Raw genomic sequence first — 10,015 nt, 5'->3', positions numbered from 1 at the left:
TGATATATCCCAGATGTAATCAATGCTATTTTGTACGAGCTTGTAAAATCTCAGGGAAAAATACATTGTATTTTAGAAAGTGCAAAAAGTGACCAATTTTTTTATCTGATTGTAGCGAACACAAGTGCAGATGGTCAAACCCCAAAAAACTTCTCATATTAATTGTTACATGGTCGAGATATAAAGGTATTTTACGCACTGGTTTATACACAATTGCTTACATACATGTTTGTTTGCAGATTTTTTTGACACCTCTTAATGCTCCCTCCGATCCGTATTACGTTTTCTTGAGATACACAGTACAAACATAGATGCTCTCATATAGATGTATCTAGACACATTTTAGTTGTAGAGACATCCATTTTAGCATCAAGTAATGAGGATCAGATGGAGTATCGTTTTCATTTTACCAAAAGAAATGGATATACTATATAGTACGACGTAGCATGAGGCCCTGAGCTCTGAATGCAATTTCTGTGTGCACACTGAATGGATCATAACCCACATGACATGTCTCACTAGTATGTTGGTCCGAACCCACTAGATACTGATAAAGCCCAATGACCCGCCGGGTGAAGTTTTCTGTGTGGATTCCTGCGTACCTGACTTCGTTCCTCCAAGACACGCGCATTTATTCCCTTGCTGATGTATCATTTTCAGTTTCTCACAGACCCCTCATGTTCAGATCTCCCCAGATCCCTCGCCCTCCATCTCCCATGAGTCCTCTCCCTACACCACCGACGTCCACCACCGCTCGGACTACGCGGCTTGGACTCCGTCCTCTATGGATGCGGCGACGTCGCATCTAAAAACTCCACTAAGATGGCGCGGTATCCCCAATTCTCTCGGTCCGTGGCTGCAATGGTGGTATGTTTCCCCCGAATCACTAGAGTTTCCGCTCACATCTTTATTATATCTAAGCTGTATTGCCGGTTGCTTAGCATTGTTTGATATAGAGTATTTCTCTCATCTAGTGTATATATTAATCCTCTGGTAAAGACTCGGGTTACACATGCACGCATGCTAGCTAGGTTAGGACTAGATCTAATGTGTGCAGTAATAATCGTTCAAATATGATATTGGTCTCCACGGTCGATGATCACATATGAGGACACCGAGCATGCATGTCTAGCTTGTGGAATCTTTAGGCCGATGCTGATTTTTTTGTTTGCTTGGTCAATCTGTACTAGCGGATGATGAACTGCACATGCATTACTTTGATGCTAGACCTAGCCAGCAAGCATGCATGGCTCATGCTAGCTTGATTTCTATTCTTATAGCTACTATTTATAACGATTTGGCTTCTGCGATACACTGATACACTATGCCGAATAATTTGGTGATACAAGGTTGTAAAAAACAGCCTAGCTAGATTCAGAAGCTTATTGTTCAGACTGTGTGTTTGATAAAAACAATGATCCGCTGACTTAGCTAGGTACCTTTGATTATGCATTTTCTTTGAATTACGGTCAGAAGCTACATGCATTATCTAATTGAGGCCTCTTTTTTGCAGTGTTCAAACAAGAAGTTCAAGCTTGGAGAGAGCTTATCATGGAAGGAGACATCTGTAGAGCCAGCCCCAGTGTGCAAGGTGTTTAGGCGCATCGATGAGGAGAATACCCCTGACAACTTCTGCAAGGTACTATGTACATCGGAGTTAGAAGTGATTACCATCCCCAGTCGTGTTCTACCCTGGTTTTACGGTGGGTGTCCAGAGTCCATCAACCTGAAGATGTCCACTTCATGCACCTAGATTGTGGATCTGAAGCAACAATATGGCAATGTTTTAATGGACGCAGGATGGCCAGAGTTTGTGAAAGCACATGACTTGTAGGTAGGATACCTCTTGACCTTCAAGAAGCTTGACACCAAATCATTGCAGGTGCTCATATTTGGTTACAATTGTTGTGAGAAGGTTATATGGTGTTCAGGTTATCACCCATCGCTGGAGCAACAATATGAATCACAGTTGTATTAAGTTGTCTTAAGAATGTCCTGTAGAGAGAGCTGGTCTATAATAGTATACTGCTCTCTTTAATGATGCATTGTGGCGAACATGATGATACTATTAGTGGATTGTGGTCACATGTGAGGGGGGATGTTGAAGTGTATAAGTGGATTGCCTAGCCCTTTCCATTAGTTCGGACTTTTGGTTGCGTTGGCTAGTGCATGAAGCTTGACATGGTATCAGAACCCAGGGTCTCGAGTTCGAGTCCTGGCTTTCACAATTTATCTTAAAAATTGTTGCCCCCCTCCATTGCCCTCATCGGAGTCCACATATATGCCTCTTGAGCTATACCTCTGAGTCTCCTTGTGTTGACCTCTTCTCTTCTTTCGGTCACACGTGAGGAGGGGTGTTGACATTCATGAGTGGATTGCCTAGCCCTTTCCATTAGTTCGGATTTTTGGTTGCGTTGGCTAGTGCATCACTACTAGGAAATGTACTACCGCCGGCGCCCCAGAAACCCTTACCGCCGGCGTTTTCATGTTCGCCGGCGACCACCTCGCCGGTGGTAACCCCTTACCGCCGGCGTTTTCCAAATCGCCGGTGGTAAGTGTCATTATCCCCGGCGCTTTTCTCAAATCGCCGGCGGTACTAGCTTAGCACCGGCGTCTTACCAATTCGCCGGGGGTAATTGGCTGCACCGCTGGCGATTCCAATTTCGCCAGAGGTAGAGTTTAGGAGCGCCGGTGGTATTGATCACAGGATTAAAAAAATAAAACTCGAAAAGTAATGTATATACACCAGAATACAGACCAGAATACACAGTACATACACAAGAATACACACATCAAAGTATAACACAGATATTACTAGAAATACAGCCAGATACACAGTTATATAGAAAGTCCCAAATGTTCACAACATGCATGCATTAATAAGACAAGTTTAGATAGTAGATAGTTGACCATAACATCACGACTCGAAGTAGCACATGTTACAGAAATACATATAAGTCCAGTGTCGATGACCTAGCTAAACAACAATGACATAATAAACTAGAGAGACAGTGGCGGCAAGCATCATCACGATGAAAGGGGTCCTCCACATCTCCCTCCTCTATCCCGCTCGAAAGTTGGCGTATCGAGTTTCCGCCTCCTCCAAAGTGGTGTACCCCTTGTAGCTGTTGCCGCTGAAACGGTGGACCTGCCTCCTACAGTCTTCCCAGTCCTCGTAGACTCCAGGAACCCTGCCGTGGTAGACGACATAGTACGTCATCTATGCAAACACACAACAAAGAAATGTAAGTTGTTAGTACATCCATAGAGAGAGATATAACATATAGGTGTGCAAAAGAACAAACATAAAAAATACTTATGTAATTTATGACTAACATTTGCAGGACACAAAAGTTTTTGACTCAAGTCTACTTCGGCGGGAAGGGACGGATGCCCTCGAGCGTGTTGAATGTTCTCTCGTCACATCCATCTTCTAATCGGCCTTCTATCTCGGAATTAGAAAGTGCGGAGGCATAGTTGAACAAGCCACCATTCATGATGACATCCCTCCAGAGTATTGTGCAAATGGTCCACTGGATGGCACGGAAGTCGCCTCTCACGTTTTCATCGGTGGTGTCCGCCATGTTCACGAACTTCCCCTGCAGAGCAGATGGCAACAAGAGATCGTTCTGAGACCTTACAACCGCCCTCATCTGTAGGATGGCAAACCATGCCTCCATCCCATTGTCATCCGCCGATTGCTTTAGGCAGGGGAACTTGGTTATGTGGTTGCACACATGGCAACCCTTAACTTTCTTCTCATGCCTGAGTTTGTTGACGCCAACCTCAGCTATGAAGCCGCTGAGGGCTTTATCAAGTGTAGACTTAAGGTCGGTGAAGTCTTTCTCCTTATCAAGCCCGGAGTCGAGATAAGTGACATCGGAATGATACGGGTAAAAGAGGAGGAGGGTGCAATACTTGAAACTGCGCAAAATGGAAATAAACCATCATACTCAGCTATTAAGGAAATTCATGAAAGAATGTAATATAGGGTACTTTAGTAACCAAATACTTACTCGCGGAAATATGGTATGACAAAGCAACTCTTATCCTTGTTTAACACCAAGAAATTCTTGATATAGTTGGCGAGAAACGCTTGTTCGGTCTGGGCGACAGTTGGAGTCATGTAGTAGGGGTCCATGATAGCGATGTGCGTTGTGTTCTCCATGGCGATATCGTGCGCCATGCTGAGCGATATGAGGCGGACCAAGCTTCGGTCTAGCTGTTGCATGTGGAAGAGCTTTGAAGATGTCTTCGTACCGAATGAATATCAAGTCCGCAGGGTATGTGTTGACAAAGCCAAAGCTAGTGGGCACCTTGGCGATCAAAATCGGGTACGATGGATTTCTATCTTTAAGAAGTAGCTTCTCCTTTGTTAGAATAGCATCATGCACGCTCCTCATATCCGGCGTCAACTTGTTGACATAGTGTGCCGGCAGCATCGGCTCGCCTAAGTGATGCAACTTCCTCCACGGGGTCGGCAACTTGTCATTAACCACTATCTTGCTTGCCGCAACATCTCCCGACTTCTTCCGCTTCCTGCCCTTCTTCTTACTGCAACCTGGAGCGGCGTTTTGTTTCATACCTTCCGTGGTCGCACCAAGGAGTGTCCTCGGGGTAAGCCCAACTCGGGGCGGAGCGGTGAAGGCGGTAGTGTCCTCCTGCTCGGGCGTTTCTTGTGAAAGGAACAACTTCTTCTTTAGGATATGACCGGCGGGTGGCTTGTAAGGAGAAACCGCGTCGGCGTCGAGCTCGGCGATGAACGTATCAATGGGAGCTTGATCGATGTCCAACGCCTTGTCGTGCTGACTCTCGTGCGGACTATCGGGCTGACTATCGGGCTCAAATTGATCATAAGCCGGTGGAGCACTGGCCCTGCCTTTGCCTGCCGTCAAAGCAGTCGTTGGAGCTGGGACCTTGGCTTGGCTCGGGGCATCCGTTGCATCCTGAGGAGTGACCATGCCATAGCTTGCCTCCGAACCTGAGGCGGTGTTCAGCCGAATTAGGGCTTTCGGCCATAGAAGGATGTGATTCTTGAGGTCCCCGAGAGTGAGCGGGGTTTCCGTTTCCGGGGGTTGATAAGGAGGATGGAGGTCTTGGCATCCCGGTAACGACCGGTTCACGCGAACCCGGCTCAAGCTATCATCCATCCTGACGCAGTGGAAAATCCGCTGTGTTGGCAGGATGACACCGCCGCCGCTACAGCCTTCAACTTGTTGTCCACATTCAGTAGCAAGGTGCAAGGAGTCGCGTTCGCCTGTGAAAACATGTGTATGTCAGAGAGGGGCGACGACAAAGTAACTAATTTGTAGAGCTTGAGATACTAAATTAATTACCGTGAGGGCGTCGAGCTCGGCTCGCGTTGAAGGACCGAGGCCAGGCGTGCAGGTGACTGAGGGGCTAGTACTGGGCCCCCCCAGGTCCGGCGAATCCTCTCTAGCGCCGACATTGCCGGCGGGTGGAGTCACCAAGTTGGGTGTGCATTGAGCGTGTCTAGTTGGAGGCCGGTTGTCCGAGTTGCTGGCGCCTAGGCTGATAATCGGCATCGGTCCCTTACCGCCGGTGTCGAAGTAATTCTTCATCGACAGCACAAGATCAGGGATGATTTCATTGACCCTGTTGGCCAGCGCGTCATCGACCCTGGTAGCAACCTCGGCACTGACGCGTTGCTGAACCTCGGCACTGACTCGTTGCTGAACCTCGGCACTGACGCGTTGCTCCATGGTTGTTTCCAGGTCGGCCACCTTTTTCAGAAGAGCCTCGTGCTCCCTATCCTTCTGCGCCTGCCGCGACTCCCTAGTGCTTGAGGGCACGTCCAAGCCATAGTCGGCAAGCTTGCGACCTCCTCCGGCGCCGGGGACACGGTGGGGCTTGTCCAAAAGCGGCCGCGCCTTCACGGTGTTCAGACCCCTGATAAAAGGCGTGTCCCACGGGACTTTGCCAGTCGACGTCTGGGATGAGGAGCCAGCTGATTCGGCGGCTACTTGTTCCGCCAACTGCCAGAAGTAACATGAACAATTTTAGAATGTAATGGACTTGGTGAGCAGTATCAAATTAATAAGCTGGTAAATTGCTTACCACTGCTTTCTCTAGTGCCATCACCTTCGCGTCGGCGACCAACTCAACTCCCACCACCACATCAGGTTTCGTGACACGTTTCCCAGCCAATTCTCGATGGTATCGGGACCTGAGATATGCCCTGAAGAGTGGGTCTTTGTACTTGGCAAAAGGGGGCTCGAGGCCAGCATTTATGTAGGCCTGGTCCTCCTTGTCCCATACCGGCTGCTTGCCTTCGAAGCCACGGCAACCGAGATTGTGGTGACCGATGTTCTTATCCGCCAGCTCCTTCCCCCAGGTCGATTGTCTTTTGGTGTACTCGAGCTCCTCATTTTCCAAGAATTTATTATACTGCTCCAGCGTCATCCGCGGGAAGTGGCGCTGGATCTCTTCCCAAGTCTCATTGTCACCAAGCATCCCCCTCAGCATGGTTTTATAACCGCTGAGGTTCTTGGAGAACTTAGAGAGGGCTCGTCTGTTCACGATGTTATCCTTGGTATCCTCGTTCCTGTATTCCACAGGGAACTCATACCGTGCGTGCAGCCGCGCAAGGAGTTGGGCCTGCAGATGCTGCTTCTTCTTGGTTCGGAGTTTCGTCTCGTTGACGTCGACGACGTCCCGAAGGATTGCTCCCAGTTGGAGGCCGTACCCCTTCGCCACGTGCTTGGGCTCAGTAGGAATCCCGGTCTTGGCGTCCACCGCGGTGATTATGTCGCGAGTGGTGCCGACCCTATTTGGGCGCCGCTGCTTCCGTTTCCTCTTGGCCTCGGTAGTAGTATCCGAGCTACCCCCGGCAACGCCACTGTCGGTGGTCTCGTCGGCAGCCCCCCTCTCATCCTCACCATCGTTGTCCATCTCAGCATCCTCCTCCTCCGAGGACTCGTCATCGCTGCCTGGAAGTTCCTCCAGCTGATCCGAGACCATGAGCCTGTAGTGCTCATCCAACTTCCGCTGAGAAGACCCGTCAACGTCTTCGTTGGGGTCTGCAGAAGACGACATCGCTAGCTACGTGCTTCTGCCATGTATTTAGAACTACTATTAGTCAAAGAAAGAAAACAGGTAGTGTTTTAGGAACATGCTAACAAAGGTAGATGTGACAGCATTAGGCAGCATACACATGCAGATGAAGCGGTATCTTATTAAACTATACCAACAAAAAATTCGACATGACCTTTGCTAAAAAATGGTCATGCCGGAGTGCCAGAAATTCGCCGGAACGGAAGTTAATCGACATTCCGGCGAAACATTGGCACTCAATGTACCTGCAGACACATTTCACACAACTTTTCCTTCCAGACATATCAATATAGCAATGACACGAGCCTCAAGCATATGCTCATGTGTATCTTTACAAGAAAATAATCTATAGAAGAGCAGCAACTCGGTTCAACGACATAACAAGATTATAGTGCTGCCAAACATGCTACCAATACATGCTCACATCAAAGAAATCAAATACTGGAGGTGTTTGTGGCCTTAAAAACACACAGAATAATTAATCATCTCAGTTGGAAAAGTAAGGTTACTTGTTCACAGCCACAACTAGTATGTCCAAAAAACCCTTAACTAACAACATACATATGTAAAAAGGAGCTTCTGCTAGAAACTAAGCATAAACAAAAAAGGTGCTGACAGAGAAGCATCAAGTAATTTAGTATGAAGGAACTATGTCCATATCAAGCTTATATATTGATGTAAAGCGTTAATAAACAGTAGATAGTTAATTGAACAAATATAGATACATATGGTGCTGAATCAAGTTTTGGCATCTAAAAAAAATCAGCAAGAACTGACTCATTTTGATGCTACTGTATCTCTGAATTTCTGGTGGAACAATTTAGGCACAAGCTACAAGCACTGCCATGAGAATTGATATGACCTGTGAATGGTTTTCTATCCTTTTCACCAAACATCTGCTTAGCTCCTTTACAAATCAGATTAGCTTCTGCATATACCTACTTTATAGTTTGGATTTTAGAATCAGATAAGATAGTACTCCTTTATGATGCATTGGAATACATTGGATCATTGTGTTCTTGCAGTTGAAGGATGCTAGAATAAATTGCCAGGCAATCACCAAATAATGTCTTACTGATTTTGTTCTTAAAGTTGTGATCCATTTACAATACTTATTATGGCTGAAAACAATCTACCATGAAACACATATTTTGATTTGAGCATCACATCAAAGAAATGTTGAAGATAGTAAATAAGTACCAGGAAATTGCAATCACACTTTGTTCAGCCAGTTTTACCTAACATAGGGTGTTTCCGTAGTTGTCTTCTCTTAATCAAAACACAAACAACATCACCTTCTTTACCAAACTGTGTTTTTACACATTGTTTTCAGTTCAGCTTCACAAGATAAGAACATATAAGCTTGGGTGCCCATATAACTGAGGTAATGACATCTAAATTAAACTAGCAAGTGCAGCAATGCAGTAAAGAGGTTTATTATTCATCAAGAAAACAAGGAACGGTACAGGAGAGGGGGCAGAGGAGAGGACGCGCACCTGTGGAGAGGCAGCGACGGCGGCAGACGAGCTTGAGCGGCTGGAGGTGCAGGGGAGAGGCGACGGATCGAGGAAGACGGCGACGGATCGACGGTGGATCAACGGCGGATCGATAGCGGCAGGGGTCCTCGGGGTCAACGTCGGGCGACGGGACGAGGTTCTGCTTTCCAGGCGACGGGGGACCTAGCTACTGCGACGGATCGACGGAGGCCAACGGTGAGGAACAAGGAGAGGGGAACGGCGGCAAGGGAGAGGAGAGGGGGCGCACCTGCGGTGGGGACAGCAGCGACAAGGAACGAGGAGAGGGGAACGGCGGCAGGCGGCGACGGCGGATCGACGGCGGTCGATTTGGGGGGAACGACAGACGCGCGGCCACCAAAACGACTAAGTCGTGGACGCTTTACCCCCGGCGTTTTGCTGTAAACGCCGGCGGTAATGTTTGAGCCACTATTAATTCCGTAAACCCTCGTAGTTACACAGAATCGATTCGATAGCGCAGTGGTTCGGCCAGTCGCTTCGCTGCACAGCCAAGCCCCCCGGGTTCGAATCCCTGTGGGTGCCAAAAAGGCACCATTTTTTGCACTTTTCTTAAGACTTTTTTTTATTGTTTCTAGTTATTTAGATAAATTGTAAAGTCCTTTGGCAACTTTTTTTTCTTTTCTTAAGACCTTTTTTTTATTGTTTCTAGTTATTTAGATAAATTGTAAAGTCCTTTGGCAACATCCGATAAAAAACCAAGACATAAAAAACCAAGACATAAATTTAGGATAAATTGCGAGACATAAATTGATGATTTGAATTCTTGAATGACTTCAAAGTCCTTTCGAGGATATCCGATAAAAAACCAAGACATAAATTTAGGATACACTTGAGAAGGACAAATGGTTGTTCGAGAGATAATTATTATAAATACACAAATGACTTCAAAGTCCCTTCCGCTTGGTCCTTGTGACCCCACCGGTATCGTCGCGACTCCTTGTGTACGGAGGAACACTTGACCTAGGTAGCGTCGTCCTTCTTCTTCTTAGTGTGTAGGTTCTATCGTCTTCATCGGGTTCTTCCATCATTGGGTCTCCGACGAGGCCGTCGAAGTCTTGCTCGTCGGCAACTCCATCCATTCCGACGAGGGCCCTTTTTCCTCTCCTTACGACAACATGGCTGGGCCTTGACGGGTCAGTTATGAAGAAGCATTGCTTGACGTGCTTAGCCAATACCCAAGGCTCATTTTGCGCGGTGGGGTTCTTGGTCTTGGATTTGGGGGGCAGCCGCATGGTGGTGACATACGCATCTTCTTTTGTGACGTCCGTAGCCCATCTGACACGAAACATCGGTAGCTTCTCCCCGACGTAGTCGAGCTCCCGCATTTCCTCGATCCTTCCGTAGTACCTTTTCTTCTCTTCACCCATGTACGATTCCATCGTCACGCCCGAGTTCTGATAGTCGCT

General features: G+C 47.3%; 1 long non-coding RNA gene across 1 annotated transcript; it reads right to left on the bottom strand.

Annotated features, from left to right (window-relative positions):
• Positions 1-2,794: 2,794 nt before the first annotated feature.
• Positions 2,795-3,511, bottom strand: LOC139835607 (uncharacterized). The gene is made up of 2 exons (XR_011751208.1): positions 3,337-3,511; positions 2,795-3,220 (listed from the first exon to the last, which is right to left on the bottom strand). It is a non-coding gene; the product is annotated as an uncharacterized lncRNA (long non-coding RNA).
• Between the last annotated feature and the right edge of the window lie 6,504 nt (positions 3,512-10,015).

Source organism: Lolium perenne, chromosome 1 (assembly GCF_019359855.2).
Source record: "Lolium perenne isolate Kyuss_39 chromosome 1, Kyuss_2.0, whole genome shotgun sequence".
Taxonomy (NCBI): domain Eukaryota; kingdom Viridiplantae; phylum Streptophyta; class Magnoliopsida; order Poales; family Poaceae; genus Lolium; species Lolium perenne.
The sequence above is the reverse complement of the archived record's forward strand: the minus strand, read 5'-3'. Positions and strand labels throughout refer to the sequence as shown.